The sequence below is a fragment of the Somniosus microcephalus genome, chromosome 10 (assembly GCF_052327205.1).
Source record: "Somniosus microcephalus isolate GS21.2 chromosome 10, FLI_Smic_1.0, whole genome shotgun sequence".
Taxonomy (NCBI): Eukaryota; Metazoa; Chordata; class Chondrichthyes; order Squaliformes; family Somniosidae; genus Somniosus; species Somniosus microcephalus.
Window position 1 is genome coordinate 87583519 of NC_140996.1, and position 27910 is coordinate 87611428.

Below are 27910 nucleotides of genomic sequence, written 5' to 3' on the forward strand. Positions count from 1 at the left end.
CACCACCACCAACCAAACCCCCTTCCCCCACCATCCTTTGCAAAGAACAGTCCTTCAACTCATCCACCCATTGCACATTCATCCGATGGATCCTATCATACATTGACATTCATCATGAAACAAGTGAAAGGGCGAGTTGGCACTCCAGACGCAATAATGGGCAAGACGTGGAAGTGGCACTAATCTTTAAATTTTATGTGAAGTTATAAAAAAAGGAAACTTAGCAAAATAGCATTTTGTCAAAGAGCCATGTGCATATCCTTAGTGAATTACAATTGCTTTAACTTACACTTCCTACCACTTCTACATGGTGTATCCTGTGTGGCTCCAGCAGAGGTAGAGGCAGACTGCTCAGATCCTTGTCCTGACTGCCGAGATGCTTTTGGCCCACGGCCTCTGGGCTTTGGAGAACTCGCTAAAGATTGCTCCACCTGCACCTGTGCAGGGACAGACTTGGCCATCGGGAGATGAGGCACCATGTTGAGTACTGGCTGGGGGAGGTTGCAATGGGTGAAATGTGAGAGTGCTTTGAGTGGATTTGCCATTTCCATTTCCCCTTTCACCATCATTTCTTTCTTGGGCCAGCGCCATATCACTCCTACCACTCTGCTGCAGACCAGATTGGTGAAGATCAGTAATGCATAGTAAGGCCACAGATAAGGTATCTGTCATCCTGCTTAAGGTGGCAGAGATGTTGCCATCCAAAGTCTGCACAGTTGTGGTCATGGCCAGCATAGACTCATTTGACAGCTGGGCATGAAGCTTCATGGAGGCGGCTAGTCTCTCCATGGCAAACAATCTCGCAAGTACCTGTGTCACCAATCCCCTACTGTTCAAGTGGGACTCTTCCATCTTCTCCGCTATTGTGGAGAGTGTGTGTGGCATGTCTGTCAGTACCTTGCAAAGTTGCTGCTGTCCGTCTATAATTTTCCATCTCAATGATGACCCCCGGGGTTCAGCATCTGTGTCCAGCTGAGCATAACTTGGAGAGGACTGTGACCCGTGACGTGGACTCTCCGCTACTGTCCCTGCAACCAGTCTCTGTTTGTGCTCACTTGTGAATTGTGAATCACCAGGTGAAAAATCAAGTAACTGTCTAAATGGACCCACCAAAGTACGAGTATTTGCGCTGGTGCATGGCTGTACGTCCTGTGACGCTGCATCCTCAGAAGGAATGAGGTCCTCTGAGGAATCATCCTCGTGCATCTCCAGCAACTCTTGCTCTAAACATGAAGGCTCTGGAAGAAAAAAGAAATAGATGTGAATTAGTCATGGCACAGTAACGTTCATGGCAATCATCATACTCAGTCTTCTCATAGTTCAGTCATTAATGAAATAAAATATATGTGTCAGAGATATTTTTAATTCTGTCACTAGCCAACTGCGAATTCCCAGTCTCTCCATCACTGATTGAGAGGGACACAGATATACCATTTATCTCCATGGCGTCCTCCTCTGCATTGTGACTATTTGTGGTGGTCCACGTCCAGTCCTCTCCCTCTCCCTTGAGGTTTGCGCTCTCTTCTCCTACAAGCGGCAAAGAACCAAACCTATGAGTGAATGAAGATCGCGTATTCACCTGATGAATGCAATACATCCAGTGAGGGGGATTATCAGCCCGATGCATCACATTGTATAAGGATTGGGATGAATGGCAGCTGTGGATGGATACACGGGGAGCTGAGGCAGTGCATGGAAGGTGAAGGATGGGTGGTGCTAAAAATTAAGTGGGTGTGAGGACTGATGTGATGTAGTACGCTTGGCAAGGCAGAGTGTGAGGGTCGGGGTTTGTACCAAAGGATGTAGGTGAATCAATAAATGTACTCACTTTTCCTGACCTGGTTAGGTCATTAAATCACTGACTGCATTGCATGCAAAACCTGGGCACAATTCACCTGCTGCTCACCTCCTCAACCACTCCAATCATGCCTTCTTAGTAACAGCAGCAGGTTTCTCCTCCCATTCCTGGGGAAAAATATGTCCCTCCTGCTCCTGACTGCACCCAACAATAATTCAAGGGAAGCATCATTAAATCTGGGTGCTGCCCTTGCTCTTTGTGAATCCATCCTAGAATGGTCCTTGCTGCTCCAAATTCCATTTCTGCATTGGCCCTTTAAATAGTGGACTTCAGATCATGTCATGTGGGTGCACATCAGACTCACTGCACCAAACCCTGGAAGGAAAAATGTAATGATTCAATCAAGTCTATTATGTCCGTGTGTAATTGAGACACGGACTGCAGGAGTTGGTTATAACAGGTCTTTACTGAGTGGAGACAAACTGGAACTAACTATGCAAAGTTACTACACAGGTTTATATACAGGGGTGGTCACTACTGGTACTGCAGTATACAGGGGCTGCAGAATATAGTTCCTTCTGCAAAGTACATACACTACAATTCCTCCCCTTTTAGCTAAACAGTACATAACATTCGATTAATAATTAAATAACATATTTACAATTACAGTTATCATATACATTAGCTGAAGTTAAGCAATTATAAGTTCAGTCTTTGAGGAGGCTTCCTGATTCTGTCTGGATAACGCCTCTTTTGGGTATCAGGTTCTTCTGGCAGAGTTGATTCGGAATCAACGTCGTTGTTGGGTTTGTCTGCTTCCAATATTCCCGATTCTAAGGTAGATGCAATTGGTACTTCGGTTTCATCACCAGGTGTATCGGATCGTGGTGTGGAGTTGACGTTTTCCAGTGACTCTAGAATCTGGTCAGCATGGCGTCTTACAATGCTCTCTCCAACGTCCACGGTATACATTAGAGGCCCTTGCCGTGTACAGATCGTTCCTGGCTGCCATTTCTCTGTGCGGTTGTCCCGGGCCAAAACTGGTTGACCTATCTTAAAACTCCTGGTCGGCCTTTCATTCATATTCTGAAACTGCCTGTTCTCCACATCTCTTCTGACGTTTGGCTTAACCAAATCCAAGCGGCATCGTAGTCTTCGATTGAAGAACATCATGGCTGGAGTTTGGTTGGTAACCACATGTGTCGCATTCCGGTAGGCAAACAAGAAGTTATCCACCTTGTGCTGTAGGGGTATATCTTCATTACACATTGCCTTGATAGCCTTCTTGAATGTTTGAACGAACCTCTCGGCCAATCCATTAGTGGCTGGATGATATGGGGCGGATGTGTAATGCTTAACACCATTGTTCTTTAAGAACCTCCGGAACTCTTCAGACACAAACTGTGGTCCATTGTCAGAGCAAATCTGTTCAGGCAGCCCATTTCTGGCGAATATGGTTCGTAAGACTGTGATAGTTTTTTCTGTGGTGGTTGAGGACATTTTTATTACCTCTGGCCACTTTGAATGTGCAATTAAAAACATCGAGTCCATAAATGGACCAGCAAAATCAATGTGCACCCTTTACCACGGAGATGAGGGCCACTCCCATGGATGTAGAGGGGCTTGTGGTGGGGCGTTTTGGACCTTCTGGCATCCTGTACAGCTTTTGGTCATCTCTTCGATTTCTCTATCGATTCCCGGCCACCACACAGACGCTGTGGCTAAGTTCTTCATTTTTACCCCTCCCAGATGACCCTCATGAAGCTCATTGAGCACTCTATCCTTCAATTTGGGTGGAATTACTACTCTGGATCCACACATCAAGGTTCCTCTGCACACTGACAGCTGTTCTCTTCTCGGCGAGAATGCTGGCAACAGTGGTTCGCCATCTGCTGGCCATCCCTTCACCGTTAAATCATAGACCCAGGAGAGTGTCGGTTCATTTCGTGTTTCCTTTTCTATGTTTGCATTCGTCACAGGTAGACATTCGACTATGGTCGAGTGGAATATCTCCACTGGATCCACTGCAGGTGCTTCTTCCACCGTCGGCAACGGTAGGCACGACAATCCATCAGCATTCCCATGCTGTTTAGTTCCTTTGTACTCGATGTCATATTGGTGTGCCCCAAGGAAAAGGGACCACCTCTGTAGCCGTTGTGCTGTTATTAACGGGACGCCCTTCTGAGGGTTGAAAATGGAGACAAGAGGTTGATGATCAGTTAATAGAGTAAATTTCTGACCGTGCAGGTAGTGATTGAACTTCTTCACCCCCCACACCAGGCTGAGGGCCACTCTGTCAATCTGGGCATAGTTACGCTTGGCTGAAGTTAACAAGTGTGACGCAAAAGCTATAAGCCTCTCTGAACCATCAAGGAATTTATGTGACAGTACCGCTCCAATGCCGTAGGGAGACGCATCACACGCCAATCTTATTGGTAGTGATGGGTTGTAGTGAGCCAATACATCTCTTGAAGTGATTAGGTATTTACTCTTCTGAAAGGCCCACTTACCTTCATCGCTCCATTTCCATGCTACTCCAGTTTGTAGTAGGGCATTCAGTGGGTGCAGAATTGTGGACAAATTCGGCAAAAACTTATGGTAGTAATTCACCAATCCGAGGAATGACCTCAGTTGCGACACATTTTCAGGCGCTGGAGCCTTAACTACCTCTTCAATTTTGTCAGGGGACTTATGTAACCCCTCTTCATCAATCATGTGGCCACAATACGATATCTGTTTCTTAAAAAACTCGCACTTGGGGCGATTGGCTCGTAGCCCATGTTCTCTTAGTCTAGTGAGCACTTGCTCCAGGTTAGCAAGGTGTTCACTGTCATCTTCACCTGTCACTAGGATGTCGTCCAAGTAACACTGAGTCCCCGGAATCCCTTGCAGGACTTGTTCCATCGCTCTTTGCCATATCGCCGGAGCTGATGCTACTCCGAATACCAGTCGATTATACTGGTAAAGACCTTTGTGAGTGTTTATCGTGAGATACTTCCTAGAGGATTCTTCAACCTCCATCTGCAAATATGCTTGTGCTAGGTCAATTTTTGTAAAACGCTTCCCTCCAGATAGTGAGGCAAAAATATCTTCTATCCTCGGGAGAGGATATTGTACTGTGTGAAGGACTGGGTTCACCGTCACCTTGAAGTCCCCACAGATGCGAACCTTCCTTGGCTCCTCAGACTTATTGTTTAACGTTTTCTTCATGACAGGAACGATGGGTGTCGCCCACTCGCTCCAGTCTACCTTAGATAACATGCCTGCATTCTCCAGATTCTCCAGCTCTGCCTCGACGGCTGGGCGAATTGCATATGGTACCGGTCTTGCTTTGAAAAACTTGGGAATTGCATTCTCTTCTATTTTTATCGAGGCGGTTACACCTTTAAGAGTTCCCAGTTCTTGTTGAAATACCTCTTTGGCGTTAGCTAAGATTTTTGACAATCGTCCAGGTGTGACGTCGTCATCCTTTTTACCAGCCACCATCAGTGCCTGAATGGAGTGCCAGTCTAAACTTATCTTTCTGATCCATTCACGTCCCAATAACGGTGGTCCACCATCTTGCAGTATGTACAGATACAATTTCTGTCTTTCCTTGCCGTTGTATTCGACAGGCACCCTTATTTTCCCTCTGGGGTATACTTTTTGCCCCGTATATGTCTTCAAGACAATGGATGTCTCTTTCAAGGGTATGTTGAGAATAGCCGCTCGTAGTCTCATCGATTCATGACGGTCAGGGCTGATCCTGTATCCAATTCCATTTTGCTTGGGACCCTGCTATCGTGAGGGTGACCCAAATGGTTCGGTGATCCTCTTTTGCGATTACGTTGTGAAGTTTGAGACAGCTTTGTCTCTTGTTCCCGGATTATCTATCGCTCATCTGGTCTTCGGAACTACTGTCCGTCATCTTTTGTACTTTCCTGTACTGTTCCTTAGTAGCCTTTTTGTTGTCGTTAGTCTTCTTCCCAGACCTGCAAACTCGTGCAGTGTGTCCCATCTTTCCGCATTGCCTGCATATTTTGTCCTTGGACCAGCAGTCCTTCTGGTCATGGGTTGTTCTGCCGCAGCGATAACATTTTTCAAATCCCCGTGTCATTTCATGCATGCCGTATTCCTGTGGCTTTTGCTGTATTTCTGCTTCGTACGATACTGCCACGCTGAAAGCCTTATCTAGCGTCAGCTCTTTCACTGAGAGTAACCTCTTCTGGGTTCCTTCACTCAGGAGTCCACAGACAAATTTGTCCCGTAGAGTATCTGTCAGTCCTGCTCCAAACTGGCAGTGCATTGATAGCTTGCGTAGTTCCGTAAGATAATCAGCATTGCTCTCATCTTTATGCTGATTTCTCCTGTGGAATTTAAATCTTTCTGCTATCAGCAGTGGTGTAGGTTTTAGTGCTAGAAATTCAGTAGGCTTTGCACCCAGTTTTCGCCCAAAGAGGGATTTTGCGCCACTTGCTGAGCTTTCGCCGATATTCAGCGCTGCGGTAATGGCGGCGTTAGCCAGTAGCGCTGCACCACCACCGATGACGTCATCGGTGTGCGCAGTGCCCCGCTACCGCCCCGCTACCGGCCCGACCGCCATATTGAGTTGCGGCCGCCTCTTCCGCAGCGGCCGCAAACAGCGATCAGAAAACGGGGCCGTACTGTAGCGTTAGTGGGGCGAGTTAAGGCGGAGGTGCAGCCGGCCGCTTTTTCGGCGGCCGCCTGCCTGCACCTCCTTCCCCGGCCTCCTCCACCCCCCCCCCGCGGCATTGCCGGCTGTTTTCCGGGAGCCCGACACTTCTCCGTGGTGCCGGGCTCATTTGCCGGCACTAGCGAGCGGCGATCTCGCTGTTGCAGGCACCTCCCCCTTAAGAGAGGGAGGAAGGCCTGCAGTACCGCAGCCTGCAGCTCCGCAGCGGGTGGCGCTGCGGCACCTAGCGCACCGATATTCAGTTTCAGCGCCCCAAGCGGGGGTGCCGAAACCCTTGAATAGCGGCCGGCTTCGACTTGGGGTGCTGAAACTGAATTTCCGGCGGGCGCAAGTGGCTCCGCATGCAGCAGTAACTTCTGGGCACAAGCGAGCTGGCGGGCCCAAACTGAATTTCTAGGCCTAGGTGTTCCTGTAGGATATCAACAATTTCGTTAAAACTCTTTGCCATCGGTTTTGCTGGAGTAATCAGGTTCCGCAATAGGCCGTATGTTCTTGCGCCCATTAAGTTTAGTAGTACCGATGCCTTTTTCTCATCGGCTACTTCGTTTGCCTCGCAATATACTTCGACTCTTTCCACATACGTGGTCCAGGCTTCTATTGCATTATCGAAGGCAGTGACATTGCCAGTCTTCGGCATCTTGGAAATCTAAGATGGTGCCTCCCGCGCTTTGCCTTCTTCCCCGATTTAACAAAATGGCGCCTCCCGCGCTTTCCGTCTTCTCTGCTGCTGCTAGCGCTGTTGCTGGCGTTTTATGCCTTGATGGCGACGCCCTATGGTCTTTGCGCACTTCCCCCCGCGCTGCTGCTAATGCCGCTCTCCGCGGTTCCCGTGGCAAACTGCAGCTTCTTGCGGCTTTCTGCGCTTCTAATTTCTTTTATTTCCCCATCGTCGGAGCAACCCTACGGGACACTTTCCTCCCTCTTCTCGGGTCTGTACGCTGCCCGGCTCCGTAGCACCGGCCGCGCCCTGTGTGCTCCACCCTCTCTCTCTCTCTCCTCTTCCCGACAACGCTGCTCGGCCCCGTTGAAAAGCCACCCGATCGAGCTCTAGCCCGCCGCAGCCCAGGAAGGATCAGTGTACTACCTGCCACCAGCCCGATTAGCTGGAACACCATTGGCAGGATAACCAAGCCCCGCTCTTGGCAGCCTCTCCTGCAAATCTTCAACTCCGATGAATCAGAGGCGGTTGCCCACGGTCAATGCCCGTTTTTTCTGTTTGTTTTCTTTTTTTTTCTTTCTTCCTTCTGGCCTCGACCTCTGACAACTTCGCTTCAGGGATGGATCCCCATGAGGTGGTGCAGACTGTAGGTAAGTTCGGATCTGCTCGTCGCCAGTATTATGTCCATGTGTAATTGAGACACGGACTGCAGGAGTTGGTTATAACAGGTCTTTACTGAGTGGAGACAAACTGGAACTAACTATGCAAAGTTACTACACAGGCTTATATACAGGGGTGGTCACTACTGGTACTGCAGTATACAGGGGCTGCAGAATATAGTTCCTTCTGCAAAGTACATACACTACAAAGTCGAAATCAGAGAATCTGAAGCACTAACTTCAATTCCAAGTTTCACGCACACAATTCCCCCCACCCCCACCCCGCCCGGAACCTGCCTTAACATTAATATCGGGCCCAATAACTTAGCATCATGAGGAAATATAAAATACTAGCAGCAAAAAGTAAGCTTAAGAAAAGACCACACAGCCTTGAATAGTAACACAAAAACAGCAGCTTGCAACAAAACTGGCAAAGCTCTCACACAAGCTAGAAAGCAACTCACAACAAAACACAGAGAGGCTTATGCGCTTCAAAGAGATGCAGTACTATAAGCAGGGTTATTGGCCTTCTGCCCTTAAGTCTCAACAAGTGAGCAGGACCATAGCATCAATGCACCTCCACAGTGGATCTGCAGCAACTTAGCTAAGAGTGAGAAATCACAAATTCATGAGCTTCTAACAAAAATTCCCTGAATTCACTTCTGCAGCATCACCAGGAAAACTTGGCCATCTATCCAACTATCCCAAGCTGGTCAAAACAAATAAACTTTCCCTTCCTATGGAAAAATGGACCCCAGTTATACAGTCCAAGATACAAACATACCAACCTGGGATTTTGACTGGCTGGAAAGCATTGACAAGTAAATTGGTTGGAAAGTTGCCCCAGGCTTCAAAACTTACTGACATTTATTACCGATCCCTAGTTGCTAGGCCACGACAGAGGGCAGTTAAAAGTCAACCACATTGGTATGGGACACATAGGCCAGACCAGACCAGGTAGGGATGGCAGGTTTCCTTCCCTAAACAACATTAGTGAACCAGTTGGGTTTTTAGGACAATCCGACAGCTTCAGAGCCACTTACTAATATCAATTTTTATTCATGGAGGGATTTGAACTCACATTCCCTGGATTATTAGTGCAGGTCCAGCAACATAACTACTAGGCTACCGTACATATGAATGAATGATAGAAGCCAGGATGAAGAGGAAACACTGTAATAAAAGGTTTATTTATTGAAGGAAAAAGACAGAAAATTCAGATAAGCTAAACAAAATAAAACTTAAATGGCAAGAAAATGGGAAAGAAGGGAAGACAAGGAAAAGAGAGTAACCTGAATTGAAGTGCTTAGACATTTTTTTAAACTTTTAATTAAAATTGCATTGTGCTGTTATAGGATTCATGTTACAGTAATGAAGCTACTTCTGATATTTGAGTAGTCTTTTTCTATGATATTAGCATTTGTTTCAGGGCCACATTTTATGAATTGAAAACTTACAAAACCAGCTGGTCTATGAAGACATTTCCCTGTATCCTGCTAAAGTTTAAAGGTTCAAGGGCACTGTGAGGAGGTCATTTTGTTATTGTCTTGCATTGCCCCCAGCTATATTAATGTCTCAACTATTATTTTCAGAGAAGATGAAATTGTTTTTATTAATAACCTAATGAGAGGAAGATTAGAGCATTAATAGGGTTGGTATTTAGGAATAAATCTGTTTGTCTTGACATTTTGGTCTCATTAATATCAGGTTACAAGAAGTGATCACTATAATGTGTAGGAGATTGGCTTCTACCTCATAGTGAATAATTGGTGAATTGTCTCTTTTTCAAGCTTCACCTTCCTTCACTGCCTGAACTGTGTCTGCTCCAGTATTCTCTTTCTTGCCATGCTCTCTTGGCTCATTTCTCCTTTTTCCCTGTATCCTTATCTGTATCGCGACAGACGGAGTATTAAATGAGCGTTATAGAGACAGGCCTGAGGCTTTGGCCTTGAGCCTGACCTGAGAGTATGTGTTGATATCCTGCTAAATGATGAGTAGATGTGTGTCAAAAGGAAATTGCCTGGAGAGCAGCATGTGGTGCATTCCGTACAAAATGCGAATGATTTGTTTACAGTACTATTTGTTTAATAAACTGCTTTAGTTACTACAAGAATTGTACACTGCATTTCATCAGGAACCTGAAGGGAAGGGTTATGACCAAGCACGTGTTAAACATGATGTAAGGCTATCTAGCAGCCACCGTTTCAATATCAAACAAGCGATCAACAGTAATTAAAAACATATTCTTGACATCAATATGTTTTTTTAAAACCTTGTAGTGGATGCTTACATGTAGGTTTTGTAAACGTCAGGTTTTCCTATATAAAAAAAATTGATACAACTTGTTTTAGTACCATCAACACTTGTTACAGTCCCGAGAAAGGTTCTTGTTTGTTGCAGTTTATCAAATATTTAAAGGAACTCTAGATATTGTTGAATTCCGTCAAAGTCTGTTAAAGTCAATAACAGTTTCCCTTTCCAAACCTACTGAAGTATATTGAATTCTTTAATAATGCATGTGAAATTCTTAGCCAAGAATCCTCCCCTAGCTCAAGATTCTTAAATGTCAGTGTTTCTTTGGCAAGTAATAATAAAACTTTAACAGGTCCTCTGATAGTGAAATATCATTTAATTGTATATATGAGGAGGACCTTGTAACTTAAGACTAAATGGCCCATATTTTCCGATGCCTATGGGTGTGTATGGGCTGTGTACACACCTGTAGGGACATCGGAAATGCTGGTTTCAGGCTTGCGAAAACCGGTATTTCCGATTTGTCAAGAATTCTCTTGAGAGATCGGATGCCTGCCCTAGAGAAGGGCCTCTGCGGGGGGAGAGTTCCGCTTTCTGCAGAACCTCCGCCCGCTGAAAACCCTTAGAATTCTTACGCCAGACGTAAAGTCTGCTTTTACCAGCATAAGAGTTGAAAAAAGTTTTTAAAAAAGTTCACTCATTTATAAATTAAAAATATGTTTAAAAAAGGTAAGTTTATTTTTAGCTGCGTAAAAAACGTTAATTATTTTTTTCAAAAAATTTAATTTTTGTTTAAAATATTTAATTTAATGTAATTTTAACTCATTTAAAAAGTGATGGTTTTTTAAAAATTTATTTAATGTTTTGATGTGTTTTTGGGGTGATCTCCATTCATATATTTGACAGGTCTATCTGTCAAAAGTATGAAGGGAGATTCCCTTCTCCTATTGGCTGGCCTGGCCCATGTGATCCCAGGGATGCTTGCGAACTGCAGGCACCTCTGGAATATGTGAGCCCTGCGCATTTCAACTGTGGAGAGGCCCAGCATTGGAAGTGTCCGGACCTCGGGAGCCCTCAGATAAGAGTGTAGATTTTTTTCCGATAGCAGGCCTCCGCACACAGGAAGCCTCCAATCGGAAATTACGGGCCAATATAGTCAAGATTGGATTATGAAAGGCTCACCTATGAATTGGATGAACGTTGTTTCCTGTTGTGTGTTATGTTTGTACCAAGGTAAGCTGAGGCACCTGAGGCTTGATTTTTTAAAATATATATTTTGTTTCTAAGCATTTCAGTTCAGAAGTATTTCTTTAAAGTAGCCCTCTCCTTTCCCATTTCAGCTATTCTTTCCATTACCTTGGATACCAGTCTGTTTTTGATTTGAATATTTTGTGCTCTTCTACAGTTATTATCAAACATTTACTGTTCCATTAACAGTGATAAATGTAAGAGTTCCTGTATTTGAAAAGTGACCTGTTGAGATAGCGAGGAAAAGTAAAGAAAGCGGGTAATCATGGGTCAAATGAGAGAACTATCCTGCTGTTTTGTTACTAGTCCTTTAACAGGGTCACAGTGGTTTTAAAATTAAGGCATTATAAAATGAGTGAAACAAAACAGAAAGGACAGCTATTTGCACAGTGATGTGACAAAGCAACACAAAACTAACGATTCTTCATTGCAGAAGATAGACATTGGCATAAGCTGGTTGTAATTCACTATAGCTATCATATTTTGTAACTATTCAATAAAGTCATAAAAATTCATGGTTTTCATATTTTTACGGAGCATTTTGCATTCTTCTGGGTTAAAGATGCAAGAAAAGTTGTGATTTGTCACCGTGATCTGGGAACGTATGGGCTAAATTTCCTCCATCTGATAATTCACTTTTTGATAAACTGAGGAACAAATACTGATGGGCTCTTTCCGCATGCACAGGTGCTAGGAGAGGAACCCATGGTTGCCCAAAACAAAGGCTGCCAACTCCACCTGAGATTTGGGTGGCATGGTTGCAGGCTACCAGTACAGATTTCTCCAGCTAGACTATGGTTCCACCTTAAGCTCATCCTAAACTCTGCTGTACATATCCTAAGTCACACCAAATCCTGTTCACCCATCACCCCTGTGCTCACTGACCTATAATGGCTCTGTGTCCACCAATGGTGAAAATTTAAAATTGTAGTCCTCATGTTCAAATCCCTTCATGGCCTCCTCCCTCCCTATCTCTGCAGACTCCTCCAGCCCTATAACCTTCTGAGAATGCTGCATACCTCCAATTCTGGCCTCTTGTGCATCCCCCTCTCCCTTCGACCTACCATTGTTGGCCACGCTATCTAGGCCCTAAGCACTAAAATTCCCTCCCTTAACCTCTCCGGCTCTCTACCTTTCTATCCTCCTGAAACTTCTTTACCCCGAGAGTAATGAGAATATGGAACTCGCTACCACAGGGAGTGGTTGAGGCGAATCGTATAGATGCATTTAAGGAGAAGCTAGATAAGCATATGAGGGAGAAGGGAATAGAAGGTTATGCTGATAGAATTGGATGAGGAAGGATGGGAGGAGGCTCGAGTGGAGCATAACGCTGACCTGGACTGGTTGGCCCGAATGACCTGTTTCTGTGCTGTATATTCCATGTAATTCCTTTAAGGTAAAACATAAAACCTAAACCTTTGACCAAGATTTTGGACACGTATCAAACTTAATCTGATAATGATCACGAGAAGTATCTTGGGACATTTAGGGGGAAAAATTTGGTTGCTTTGCGCCTCCTGAGGGGGCGCTAACAGGACGCAAAGCCCCTAGCGCCTGAGCGCAGCACTGCTAACGCCTTCTGCAAAATTCAGCGGGAGGTTAGTGCCGGCGGTAGCCGGTAGCACCCTGTGGCACTGCGCCTCCGACGATGACGTTATCGGCGTGTGCAGTGCCCTGCTTGTGTCCCGGCCGCAAACTTGGCTCACGCCCTCTGACCTACCACCAGACGCTATGTCCGACAGCATCAGGGTGGCATTTTTGTGGCCAGGGTGGCAATAATTAAAGGGCAGGTACCGGGCGGCCATTTGTTTTTGGGCTGCCTGCCAGCACCTGCCCCCTCTGGCCTGCTCCTGGGGGGTTCCGGCCATGATCGGTCAACCTGGTGCGCGTTGCGCTAGGCCCCTCCCCTTTAATCAGGGGAGGGAGGCCTGCATTACTGCGGCACTATATGCTGCTGCACGTGGCGCTGCTGCACGTAGCACCGCGATATTCAACGGGAGCACCCCAAGAGGAAGGGGGAGCTCTTCCAGTAGCACCCCGCCTCCTGGTTGGGGTGCTAGCATTGAATTTCAGGTGCGATGGTGCTAACTTTTCAGGGGGGTTAAAAGTAGCCCCCCAGCGAAGTTATTGCCCCAAAGTGGGTGCGACCCATTTTCCCCCCCTTAAAGTTTTTGTTAACCAAAGGTATTAAGGGATATGGGCCAAAGACGGGTATATGGAGTTAGATCACAGATCAGACATGATCTCATTGAATGGTGGAACAGGCTGGAGGGGCTGAATGGCCAACTCCTGTTCCTTTGTTCCCAAGTGCTATAGAAATGCAAATTGTTGTGGTTGAAAACACAGAATTTTCACAATATTAGTATTTTTCTAAATTGTTTGTAATTCAGGCTTGCTGTTTTGGCATCAAAATTTGATTTGACCTCCAATCATTAACAAGTGTGTCTTGCTGCAGAGGGTTCGCAGCACAATTACTTTTATGACATCCTTTGCTGGATTGGCCATTTTGGATGCCTGCCTAATAACAATGGTGTGGAGATGGAGCAGTAAATCATCCCCAGCCAACAGGGTTTTGTTTAATTAACAATTTGTCAAATCAAATCAAATTTTCTTGTTAGCTATATTGTTACAATGAACACCTCTTTATTCTTTCTGTAGGTGTTTTGTGTATTTTTAAATAGCCAAGCCCCATCAGCAGTTCACCAACACTGGTACTGATTTTGACAGACTGTGTAACCAATCTGTCAATGCCAACACGTTGGCTCACAAAAATTGTGATAGCTATGGTTGCTACTGGAAAAAATGTTCACAAGGAATAAATGATTGTATGATTTTCTGTTTGCTTGTGTTGTTTAAATGTCAATATCCCTGGTTTAAATCTTGCTTCACAAACACACACACACACACACACACACACACACACACACTTCATTCTACTGCTCAATCACTCTACATGATCGTTTTCAATGCGCTAAATGGACAATATTAATCAGTAGTCTGTCTTAAACGCTAACCGATTCTCTTTTCCTAAAATATCAATAGAAAAGAAAATCAGGCGGGTGTAAAATTGGCTGCATTTACTATCGTCCGTTTTGAAGACCAAGGGAGTTGTCCCCAATGTCTTGGCAAATATTTATTCCTCAACCAACATCAATAAAGGAACATTTTATCTGATCATTATCTCATTGCTGTTTATGGCTCCTGCATTATCCTAGATTACAACAGTGACAATAATTCAAAACTACTTAATTGGCTCTAAAGTGCTTTTGGGCATCCTGCGGTCATGAAAGGTGCTATATTAATGCAAGTTCTTTCTTTCTTTTGGCTTAGTGACCTGATCAAGTACACTTGGGGCATAGATAGCGTAGATAAAGAGGAACTTTTCCCCTTAGTGGGGGGGTCAATAACAAGGGGGCATAGATTCAGGGTAAGGGGCAGGAGATTTAGAGGGGATTTGAGGAGGAACTTTTTCACCCAGAGGGTGGTTGGAATGTGGAACTCAATGCCTGAAAGGGTGGTGGAGGCAGGAACCCTCACAACATTCAAGAAGCATTTGGATGAGCACTTGAAATGCCATTGCATACAAGGCTATGGACCAAATGCTGGAAAATGGGATTAGACTGGACAGGGATGGATGGGCGGCGCAGACACGATGGGCCGAAGGGCCTCTTTCTGTGCTGTAAAACTCTATGGGCTAGATTTTCAGTATAGACAGTTTTGGGGCGCTAACCTTAGCGCCCGCCCGAAGTTAGCGCCCGCCCCAAAGTAGCGCCCCGTTGCCGGAAATTCAGTGGCTTCGCCCTAAGAGAGTGGTGGAGCGCTAAAAGAGGCGTTCCACTCCTACCTTTAGGCGCTAAGCCGGCGGTCCAGAGGGATAGCGCCCAGGCGGGGCGCAGCACGGGTGCGGTCATTTTTGCACTGACAGCAGACCCCGTGGTGCCGACCAGCTCTTAAAGGGGGAAGGGACGAATTGGTCTGCTGCCACGCCCTGCACACTGCAGCCTTGCAAAGAGGCCTCAACACTGCTGCTCAGCCCCAGGGAGTCATGGCAACGCCAGAGAAGGCCCGTCAGCGTGCCCTGCGCTTCTCAGAGGGTGATCTGGACATAATGGTCACAGCTCTGGAGGTGAGGCGCAAGATCTTGTTTCCAGAGAGTGGGAGGAATCCAACCCACCATGACTACACCAAAGCCTGGAAGCAGATCGCCCAGAGGGTGACGTTCACCGGCGAGGCCCCCAGGACCCACAAACAATGCCGTAAGAAATACAACGATCTGACCAGGATTGTGAAGGTGAGTAGCCTTTCCAGTCTCCTCCTCATTCTTGCATGTACACCTGACATGATGGGCAAAGGGACCTGAAAGTCCTATTGGCCAGCCCTCAGCCAGCAGCATTGGGACAGTCATGAGCATCAAATGGCCATTCGGCACTCTACACTTTGGCCAAGCTATTCCACCATGGGAGGCAGTGCACAGTACATCAGGGCTTCACTCTGTCCAAGCTATTCCACCATGGGAAGCAGTGCACACTACATCAGGGCTTCACTCTGTCCAAGCTATTCCACCATGGGAAGCAGTGCACACTACATCAGGGCTTCACTCTGTCCAAGCTATTCCACCATGGGAGGCAGTGCACACTACATCAGGGCTTCACTGCGCACTTACAGCCCGTCCTTTCTCTTGCAGGCTAAAGTAGCGTTTAATCGCCAGGCCCGTGCCAGGGGTGGCCGCGCCAAGCTGCAGAAGCTCACTCGGCTGGAGGAGCGCGTGTGTGTGCTCATGGGAGCCCGTGTGATTGTCCCCACAGCGTGCGGTGTATCCGACCCTCCACTGCCCGGCAATGGTAAGGACCTCGCCTTTTGGCCCTCTCGCGTCGCACTGGCCCATCCGAGCTACCTCCTTTGGCACTGTCCCACCAATGCGCTGAATCCCACCAGTCCTAACTCCCTCGCTGACGCCGTCTCCTCACTCTGAAGCTACTCTTGTGCATTCCTGCTTTCAGCTGGTGACGACCAGGACCCTGAAGCTGCCAGTGACAGCACCTCCGACCAGGAGGAGGAGGAGGAGCAAGCCGGACCTTCGGGGGAACAGTCACGTCCCGCAGGAGAGGAGGAAATGCTTGACACCTCCTCACTGGACGAGTGCCTGGAGGAACTGTCGCAGGGCAATGCAGCTTCTGGGACCAGTGGCGTCCAGCCACCCAGCAGCCGTGCGCGTGGCCCGCGGCCTTCCCCCCAAAGGGGGGAAGGATCAGAGGGGAGTGCTGCTGCTCGGCACACTCGCCGTCACCAACGCGGCAAGGGTCCCCTAGTTCGGCCCCCTCCTCCCCAGCGGGAGAGTCGCGACTCCAGTCCGGACACCTTCACTTCCGAGGAGGTGCGGAAGCTGGATAAGATGGCCGACGACTCGGACCGGCGCCACACGGAGCTCATGAGCGTGGTGGGGCGCATGCCTGAGGCCATCGAGTCGCTGGCGACCAGTGTGCGCGAGTTCGGGGCAGCAACTGCCGCGAGTGGCCGCATGCTGACTGATGCCGTCAAGACCCTGGCGGATGTGATGCGCGCGCACACCAGGACCACAGGGCCACTCACTGCTGCCACACGCGCTGTCTCAGGCAGGCATCGCCAGGGCAGGCGCCGCGCTGGACCATCCCAGCAAGCCGCCCGTCGGCTGATTGCTGCGGATCCTGCAGTGCGGGCCCGGCCGAGTGCCACCGCGCCACAGCACCAGCCAGCGCATCCCAGACGCCAGCTGGCCCACATTGCGCCATCCGTCGCCGCCATTCCCCCTCTGGGGCGTCAACGGCAAGCGGCTGCAGCTGATGGTGGCCAGGCTCAGGTGCGCCACTCAGCAGACGGCCCCTCGAGGCCCAAACGCCGTGTAGGCCGCCCCCCAGCGGCATCTGGCGGAAGGGCATCTGAGCCTCAGGCGCCTTCCCCCAGCCTCGCAGCAGCCACTGGGCAGAGCTTGCGAAGGAGCAGCAGGCAGGGCAGGGGAGGCAAAGTGCTGGCCAAGGTCTCGCCCTCGCGGGCCACTCAGTAGAGGGTGTGGGCAGCTTTCCTTTAATATGGTGGTGGCCATCTTTATTTTGCCCATGGTTGTGCTTTTGGAGGGCTTATTTTTTGCGTTAGGCCGACGTTGAGGCCCGGTTTGAATAAAGGTGGAGTGGCTCCTCCCCAGTTTGTGGGAGTGAGTCGTTTGTTGGGCTTTTTGTGGGGCCCGTTTATTGTTTTTGGGGATTCATGTGGGAAGGGCTTTTCATTTTTGTGCAATAAAAAATTATCTTTATTCATGCAGTCTCCATGGTTGTTCTTCTTAGTGTTTGTTGGCTTCGCCGGCTGAGGGCTTGCGGAGCGGCTGCATTCATCTTCCCTCATGGCCCCTGGCCATTCCCTGACAGGGGGCTTAGAAGTACCGTGTAATAAGGTGGCGTCGTGCGGCCCTTGGCCCTGGTCGCTCCCTCCTGGGAACGTACTCCTGCTCCTCCTCCTCCTCCTCATGCTCCTCCTGCTCCTCCTCCTGAGGTGCTGGTCCAACGTCAGGTGGCAGTGCCTGAGTCCTGTGGATAGCCAGGTTGTGTAGCATGCAGCAAACCACCACAAATTGGGAGACCCGGTCCGGCGAATACTGGAGAGCTCCTCCGGAGCGATCAAGGCAGCGGAACCGCTGCTTGAGGACCCCAATAGTTAGCTCGATGATGTTGCGGGTGGTTTGATGGCTCTCGTTGTAGGCCTCTTCAGCAGCGGTCCTGGGCGCGCGGAGCGGGGTCATGAGCCAGGTGCACAAAGGATAGCCTTTGTCCCCGATGAGCCATCCTCTTGGGGAAGGCTGTGCCTGGAACATGTCATGCACAGTACTCTGCCGCAGGATAAAGGCATCGTGGCTGCTGCCTGGGAAGCTGGCATTGACTGCCATGATGCGCTGCTTGTGGTCACATACCAGCTGCACATTCAGAGAATGGTAGCCCTTCCTGTTGCGATACTGCTCGCCATGCTCCAGAGGGGCCCGCAAAGCCACATGCGTACAGTCAATGGCGCCCTGCACCAAGGGGAATTCCCCGAGTCTGGCAAATCCCAATGCGCGCTGATGCTGGCTCTCGAGGGCCATGGGGAAGGAGATGAATTGGCTTCTCCTTCTGAACAGTGCTTCGGTCACGTGGCGGATGCAGCGATGCGCGCCATACTGGGAGATGTTTGCTATGTCCCCAGCAGCGTATTGGAAGGAGCCGGTGGCATAGAAGTTCAATGCCACCGTCACCTTCACTTCCACCGACAGAGACGTCCTGCACCTGAGCTTTGGCCGCAGATCTCGGCGAAGCAGGTGGCAGATCTCTGCAATCACCTCCTTTCGGAATCGGAGCCTTCTAACACATCGCGCGGCACTCATGTTTAGGTAGGAGCGCTGCTGGCGGTATAGCCTGACTGGGTAAGGCCTACGTGGCCGACGCCTGTAGCCCCCTCTGCCTCTAGCCAGGGCAGCCCCTCTCACAATGCGTCTGCGAGCCCTATGGACATGGCGCTGCAGCTGCGCGTTGGCACCCCATGCAGCCCCCATCAAATCCTGGCAAACAGTCTAATTTCCAAATGGCCACTTGCAGCGCTATTGCCTGAGTCCAAAAATACCTGGCTCTTGCTGCTTGAAACCAGTTAGCTATCCTCCTTGTTGTGTCTCCAGAAATGCGTTGCACAAGACTGTTTTCTGAAAAAAGGATGGCCTTTATACTGGAGAGGACGTTCCCTTTAATTAGCGCCCCCCGGGGCCCGCACTGGTTGTGTTGCGTTCCTTTTTCCAAACGCTCCGGCCGCCCGCCGCACAATGGGGCGGTCCGACTGAAGTTTGCAATCGGGGCGGCCAAAGGGCGTTGCACGAGGATGTGACGTCATTTTCTGCGCGCGCATCCGGGCGGGCGCTAAACTTTGCGCCGGCGCTAACGGGCAACTTAATTTGGGGCGGGGCGCAAACTGCGCTGCGCCCGGGCGCTACACGCATAGCGCCCGGAAATCACTTCTCTTAAGGCGCTAACTGCTGGCGCAAGCGACTGAAAATCTAGCCCTATGACTCTATGACTCAACGAAGTTGCATGAAACCCAAGGGGACAAAAGCAGCATAAAACAAACCCAAAATCATCAACAAGTGGTAAAGTCACAGACTGAGCTAGGTAATCAAAATAAAAAAGGTCTTCGATGTTCAAGGTACTCCTGAGAAAAAATAATCATTGTTATACATTTTCAGGAATCAACAATTTCTTTAAAGTTTGGCAAACTGAGTAAATTCTAAATTAAAGTCATGTTTTAGTGATTATGTTATATAATGTACAACACCATGGGCTAAAAATTCAGTTAGGGGCGCCCAGCTCGCCTGGGTGTCGGAATTACCGCTGCGCGCAGAGCCACTTGCGCCATCGGGATATTCAGTTTCAGCGCCCCAAATGGAAGCTGGCCGCTAAACAAGGCTTTTGGCGCCCCGCTTGGGGCGCTGAAACTGAATATCGGCGCGCAAAGTGCCGCAGCGCCACCCGCTGCGGCACGGCAGGCTGCGGTACTGCAGGCCTTCCTCCCACTGTTAAGGGGGAGGTGCCTGCAACAGCACGATCCCCGCTCGCGAGTGCCGGCAAATGAGCCCGGCACCAAGGAGAAGTGCCGGGCTCTCGGGAAACAGCCGGCAATGCCGCGGGGGGGGGGGGCGGGTGTAGGAGGCCGGGGACGGAGGTGCGGGCAGGCGGGCGCCGAAAACGCGGTTGACCGCACCTGCACCTTAACTCGCCCCACTACCGCCACAGGTAGGCCCCTGTGTACCGGTCGCTATTTGCGGCCAGCGCGGAAGAGGCGGGCGCAACCTAATATGTCGCTCGGGGCGGTAGCGGGGCGCTGCGCACACCGATGACGTCATCGGTGGCGGCGCAGCGCTACAGGCTAACGCCGCCATTAGCGCCCCGCTAAATATCACGGTGGTTGTGGCCAGTGGCGCTAAAGCCTCTGAGTGGCCTCTTTGGGCGCAAACTGGTGGCGCAAGCAACTGAATTTCTAGGCCCATGTTCTTAGATACTTTGGCCTAGAAATTGGATAAAGCCAGGAAACGGGCAGTGTTAAGGCCAAACGATGTTAAGCTGCGCCACCTGAAAATGGGCTCGGTAACACACAAAATTCATGCCCGCTCTTCATTAACATGATTATAATCATGATTTTAGTGCAAAAACTGATGCTCATTGACTTAGCACTCAACAGGTGGACCAATATTGGGACCAGTCTAATTCAGTCATGTGTGGCACTTGCATTTTCCACTATTTAAAGGGGCAGTGCATTGCTGCTACAGCACCTCATTGTCAGGGAAGTTGAGTTTGCAGCTGCCCCAACAGCCAGAAAGAGAAGCTCAAGGACAAGCAAGAGTGCAGTACACATGGCAGATCATCGCACCAGGGAGAGAGTCAGGGGGTTTTCCGATGAACCTCTGGAGGTACTCATAGTGGCTATGAAGAGGAGGTGGGCTGTCCTCTACCCCAAAGTGGCAGGAAGCCCTCACCCTATACATCCCGTATCATGAGGCAGAAGATAGCGGACCATGTGATGGCCAGTGCAGAGGTGCCACATCCAGTGCAGGAAGAAGTTTAATGACCTCACATGGGTGATCAAGGTGAGTGAAGATTTAGAAAACACCATATCCCACCATCTGCACCACAAGCCTCACACACTGCTCAATGCACCACACCCACATCAATCACCAACCAACAATCTCTACCGTTCACCACTCACACCTCACAATCATAGCTTCACTTCACCCTCAGAACCTTACCACTGCTGCAACACTCACACTCACATCTCACACCTTGCACACGCTTACAGCTATTCAACTTTGGCAGGCACATCACCCAAACACATTGCACTAAACTCACTCAACACGCTTCTCTTTCTCTTGGAGGCCAAGCTAGCACATAATCGGCAGGAGCAGCAGCAGACAGGCGGGGGCCAGGTGGACACGCAAGACTTCAGCCAGTTGGAGGAGTGGGTACTCCAGCTAATTGGGCAGCACGTAGTAGAGCCCGTGGTAACCGGCAAGGTTGAACCACTTGGGGACAACAATGGTATGCTCATTCCAAATCTTTCTTCTCACATCCCATTTCCCCCTCAGCCCACAATCTTTACTCACTTGTCACTTTCAAGCTACTCATCCTCTACGCATGCATCCTCCCCGCTCCCCTCAACATAACCCGACTCTTGTGCCTTTCTGCTTTAGAAAATCAACAAGCACCTGAACAGCCTGCCCCCAATGTCATCGCAGAGAGCGAGGGGAGAGAAGAAGAGGAGGAAGAAAACACTGTGTCACTGCATCTCTAACATGCAGACACCAGCTCAGAAACTGGCACTATGCAAATTTTAGTGCCTAGTGTAGTGGGCTGCAACAAGTTCAGGGGGAAAGAGTAGCTTGGGGACCAGCTCCCCAGAGGGTGAGATTGCGCATGGGTTCTGCTGCACAGGACTCAGTTGTGCACTTCAGAAGAAGGGTGATGGGCATGCATACCGAATTGATGGGTGTAATGGCAAGCATGCCAGAAAGCATCTCTACAAAAGCTAGGAGCGTGGAAGAGTTCACCTCCAACATTACACAGGGCTCTCAGCAGAGCATGGAGCCCAGGATTTCCAGCCTGGAAATGATGGTACACTCCCCAAGAGACTGTGTCGACCCAGACATGATGGAGCGTGTGATGGGCGGTGTCGCAGCTGACATTGCAGCAGAGGCTGCAGCGACCCAACGTCTTCGTGCTGCAGTGGTAGCTCAGACTGCTCTCATGCAGTCTCAGCATGAGGCCACCCAAGCTCAGACCAACGTCAAGCAGTTTCAGCTTGAAGCCACCCAAGGTCGGACTGCTTCCATCGTGGTTGGGTTTACCACTGTAGACTGGAGCTTTCAGGGTATTGCAGCAGGCCAGCAATCTGTGCTCCAACAGATTGCTAGGAGTGCTGATGCACCACCCTGGGGAGTGCCAGTGGATCAGTGGAGCAGGACCCTGCTCCCCTCTCTCAAAATGACAGTATTCCTGTTCTCACCTCTGCCACGCTGACATTTCCCTTGCCGCTGTCTGTCAGCCATCCAGCCCAGACTGCTGCAGCCAATGCCAAGGTGGTGCAGTCTACAGCCAGGCCTTCTAGGGCCGGAGCTGCTCGAGGTCGCCCAGCAAGGCTATCTGAGGTCTTCCCTGTGGAAACACTGTAGCCTTCCACCAGCCATGCTGCAGCCGCTGGAAGAGCATTTCGTAGGAGCGCTAGATTAGGAAAAGCTACACAAAAGACATGGAAACATAGAAGATAGGAGCAGGAGTAGGCCATTTGGCCCCTCGAGCCTGCTCCACCATTCAATGAGATCAAGGCTGATCATCCAAATTCAGTACCCTGTCCCTGCTTTCTCCCCATATCCCTTGATCCCTTTAGCCTTAAGAAATATATCCAACTCCTTCTTGAATATATTTAATGAATTGGCCTCTACTGACTTCTGTGGTAGAGAATTCCACAGGTTCACCACTCTCTGGGTGAAGAAATTCCTCTTCATCTCTGTCCTAAATGGCTTACCCCTTATCCATAGACTGTGACCCCTGGTTCTGGACTTCCCGACCATCGGGAACATTCTTCTTGCATCTAGTCTGTCTAGTCCTGTTAGAATTTTATAAGTTTCAATGAGATCCCCTCTCATTCATCTAAACTCCAGCGAGTATAAGCCCAATCGACCCAATCTCTCCTCATACGTCATTCCTGCCATCCTAGGTATCAGCCTGGTGAATCTTCGCTGCACTCCCTCCATGGCAAGAACATCCTTCCTCAGATAAGGCGACCAAAACTGCACACAATACTCAAGATGTGGTCTCAGCAAGGCCCTGTACAACTGCAGCAAGACATCCTTGTTCCTGTACTCGAATCCTCTCACTACGAAGACCAACATACCATTAGCCTTCTTAACCGGCTCCTGCACCTGCATGCTTACCTTCAGCGGCTGGTGCACAAGGACACCCGGGTCTCGTTGCACTTTCCCTTCTCCCAATCTATTGCCATTCAGATAATAATCTGCCTTCCTGTTTTTGACGCCAAAGTGGATAACCTCGCATTTATCCATGTTATATTGCATCTGCCATGCTTCTGCCCAATCCCCCAACCTGTCCAAATCATACTGAAGTTTCTCGGCATCCTCCTCACAGCACACATGCCCACCCAGCTTTGTGTCATCTGCAAACTTGGAGATATTACATCTAGTTCCCTCGTCTAGATCATTAATATATATTGTGAATAGCTGGGGTCCAAGGACCGATCCCTGCGGTACCCCACTAGTCACTGCCTGCCACTCGGAAAAAGACCCGTTTATTCCAACTCTTTGCTTTCTGCCTGCCAACCAGTTCTCTATCCAAGTCAATACCTTACACACAATCCCATGTGCCTTAACTTTACATGCTAATCTCTTATGCGGGACCTTATCGAAAGCCTTTTGAAAGTCCAAATACACCACATCCACTGGTTCTCCCTTATCTATTTTACCAGTTACATCCTCAAAAAATTCCAGTAGATTAGTCAAGCACGATTTACCTTTTGTAAATCCATGTTGACTTTGTCCGATCCTGTCACTGTTTTCCAAGTGCTCTGCTATTACATCTTTTACAATGGACTCTAGCATTTTTCCCACTACCGATGTCAGGCTAACCAGTCTGCAATTCCCCGTTTTCTCTCTACCACCTTTTTTGAATAGTGGAGTAACATTAGCTACCCTCCAATCCATGGGTACCGTTCCAGATTCTATCGAATGTTGGAAGATGACCAGCAATGCTTTTACTATTTCTAGGGCCACTTCCTTAAGTACCCTAGGATGTAAATTATCAGGCCCTGGGGATTTATCGGCCTTCAATCCCGTCAATTTCCCTAACACCATTTCCCTACAAATACTGATTTCTTTCAGTTCCTCCCTTTCATCAGACCCTATGTTCCCCGGCATCTCTGGGAGGTTATTAGTGTCCTCCTTTGTGAAGACAGAACCAAAATATGTATTTAATTGGTCTGCCATTTCGTTGTTCCCCATTATAAATTCCCCTAATTCTGACTGCAATGGACCTACGCTTGACTTCACCAATCTTTTTCTCTTCGCATATCTATAAAAGCTTTTACAATCAGTTTTTATGTTCCCTGAAAGCTTACTCTCATACTCTATTTTCCCCTTCTTAATTAATCCCTTTGTCCTCCTTTGGCGAATCCTAAACTGCTCCCAATCCTCAGGTTTACTGCTTTTTCTGGCCAATTTATATGTCCTCTCCTTGGATCTTATGCTATCCCTAATTTCCCTTGTTAGCCACGGTTGAGTCACCTTTTTTGTTTTATTTTTATGCCAAATTGGGATGAACAAATTCTGTAGATCATCCGTGCGGCCTTTGAATGTTTGCCATTGCCTATCTACCGTCAACCCTTTGAGTGACATTCCCCAATCAATCCTACCCAACTCGTGCCTCATACCATCGTAGTTTCCTTTATTTAAATTCAGGACCCTAGTCTCTGAGTCAACTACTTCACTCTCCATCTTAATGAAGAATTCTATCATATTATGATCGCTCCAACCCAAGGGGCTTCGTACAACAAGATTGCTAATTAATCCTTTCTCATTACATAATACACAGTCTAAGATGGCCTGATTTCTAGTTGGTTCCTCGACATATTGGTCCAGGAAACCATCCTGTATACACTCCAGGAATTCCTCCTCCACAGTATTGTTACTAATTTGGTTAGCCCAATCTCTATGTAGATTAAAGTCACCCATGATAACTGCTGTGTCCTTATTGTACGCTTCTCTAATTTCCCTTTTAATGCCATCCCCAACCTCCGCATTACTGTTTGGGGGTCCATATACCACTCTTGATGCCAGGAAGTTGGCTGCTGCTGCTTTCCCCTGATAAGCCATCCCCCTCACCAGTATTCAGAGTGGTATATCTGTTTGAGAGGGGGATGTACACAGGGGACACCTGCACTACCTCCCTGCGCCTACTACTCTGCCTGTTGGTCACCCATTCCCTTTCTGCCTGTGCAACCTTTACCTGCAGTGTGACCAACTGATTAAACGTGATACCCACGACGTCCTCAGCATCACGAATGGTCCAGTATGTATCGAATCGCAGCTCCAGCGCCGCAATGCAGTCTGCCAGTAGTTGCAGCTGGACACACTTCCTGCACACATGGTCGTCAGGGACACAGGAAGTCTCCCTGAGTTCCCACATAGCGCAGGAGGAGCATACCACGGGGCCGGGCTCTCCTGCCATGACTTATCCTTTAATTAATTCAAATTAAATTCAATCAAATCAATCCCACCAATTACACCACAGTTAAATGATATACTTAAGGGCCCTGGTTTACCAACAGTCCCCACTACACCATAGAGGCTTAGAAACTATAAACCACAGAGTTTAAGTTTAAAAAAGAGAGAAATACTCACCAACCTGCTTTCTGGTGACGTCACACTTCGATTACTTTTTACTTCTCTCCCTTCCTCTGAGCTCGGAGATTGGAGATTGGTAAGCCTACCCGAGCCTTGCCGCTGCTTTTATCACTGCCACCGCCGCTCTGAGGCCTACCTGAGCCTCGCCGCTGCTTTAATCACCGCCACCACCGCTCTGAGGCCTACCCGAGCCTCGCCGCTGCTTTTATCACCACCACAGTCGCTCTGAGGTGTACCTGAGCCTCGCCACCGCTTTTATCACCGCCACCACCACTCTGAGGCCTACCTGAGCCTCACCGCCGCTTTTATCACCACCACCGCCACTCTGAGGCCTACCTGAGCCTCGCTGCCGCTTTAATCACCGCCACCACTGCTCTGAGGCCTACCCGAGCCTCGCTGCTGCTTTTATCACTGCCGCTGCCGCTCTGAGGCCTACCTGAGCCTCGCCGCCGCTTTTATCACCGCCACCGCCGCTCTGAGGCCTACCCGAGCCTCGCCGCTGTTTTTATCACCGCCACCGCCGCTCTGAGGCCTACCTGAGCCTTGCCGCCGCTTTTATCTCTGCCACCTCCGCTCTGAGGCCTACCCGAGCCTCGCTGCTGCTTTTATCACTGCCGCTGCCGCTCTGAGGCCTACCTGAGCCTCGCCGCCGCTTTTATCACCGCCACCGCCGCTCTGAGGCCTACCCGAGCCTCGCCGCTGTTTTTATCACCGCCACCGCCGCTCTGAGGCCTACCTGAGCCTCGCTGCCGCTTTTATCACCGCCACCACCGCTCTGAGGCCTACCCGAGCCTCGCCGCCGCTTTTATCACCGCCGCCGCCGCTCTGAGGCCTACCTGAGCCTCGCCGCTGCTTTTATCACTGCCGCCGCCGCTCTGAGGCCTACCCGAGCCTCGCTGCTGCTTTTATCACCGCCGCCGCCGCTCTGAGGCCTACCTGAGCCTCGCCACTGCTTTTATCACCGCCGCCTCGCTCCTCGCATGTCTGCCGCCGCTGCCGCTCTGAGGCCTACCTGAGCCTTGCCACTGCTTTTATCACCGCCGCCGCCGCCTCGCTCCTTGCAGGTCTGCCGCCGCTGCTGCTCTGAGGCCTACCTGAGCCTCGCCGCTGCTTTTATCACCAACAGGCGCTAAGGGATTGTACAAGGGTGATTGGTTAATAGTTTTCATGTAAATATGTGTGAATTGATTTGTGATCAATTTACTAATTTTGTTTGAAATCTTTTGTGGTGTTTCTCACTTCAGCTTTGTGCCCAGGAAGATGCTGTGATATTCCGTGAGACAGGGATGGTATGATGGGGATGTGGTGAGCAACGGGGATCTAGGGTTAAACTCGTTTGAATCAGAGCCTGATGAGCCGTTCACTGAGAGCCCATCCAAAGGATGATTGACTGCCTGCCTCCTCCCTCCCTCCTCTTCCTCTTGTCACCTTCCTCATCCTTTTCCTCCTCATCCTCCTCCTCCTGAGGTTGTGCCGCAATCATTGGTGGCAAGGGCTGCACCATCATGATGGCCAAGTTGTGAAGCATGCAGCAGACCACCATGAAATGGGACACCCACTCCGCCAATTACTGGAGGGCTTCTCCTGAGCGGACAATGCAGCGGAACCATTGCTTCAGCACCCCGAAAGTCTGCTCGATGATGTTCCTGGTGGCAGCATGGCTCTCATTATAAGAGTGCTGGGCACGAGTGTTGGGTTTGCGGAGGGCAGTCATAAGCCAGGTGGACAATGGATTGCCCTTGTCTCCCAGTAACCACCCTTGAGTTTGCTGGAATTTGAGGTGGCTGAAAGATTGCTGGCACACCGGACTGATGCAGGATGAAGGCATTATGGCTGTTGCCATGATAGCGGGCATTGACATTGAGTATTTGCTGTGTGTGGTCACACACCAACTGCACATTAAGTGAGTGGCAGCTTTTGTGGTTACGGAGGATCTCAGGATTGTTATGCGGCACCCGTAAAGCCACGTGAGTGCAGTTGATGGTGCACTGCACCATGGTGAAGCTGGCTATCCTATCCTGGCAAAGCTACATGCGCACTCGTCCTGCTTCTCTCTGTTGAGAGAGAAGACAACGTAGTCCCTTCTCCTGGTGTAGAGAGCCTCAGTTACCTCCCGGATGCAGCGATGGATGGCGAACTTTGAGATGTTAGC

At 49.3% G+C, this 27910-nt stretch overlaps 1 pseudogene; it reads right to left on the bottom strand.

The window, feature by feature from the left end:
• Positions 1–269: 269 nt before the first annotated feature.
• Positions 270–27265, bottom strand: LOC147111569 (uncharacterized; annotated as a pseudogene).
• Positions 27266–27910: the final 645 nt, after the last annotated feature.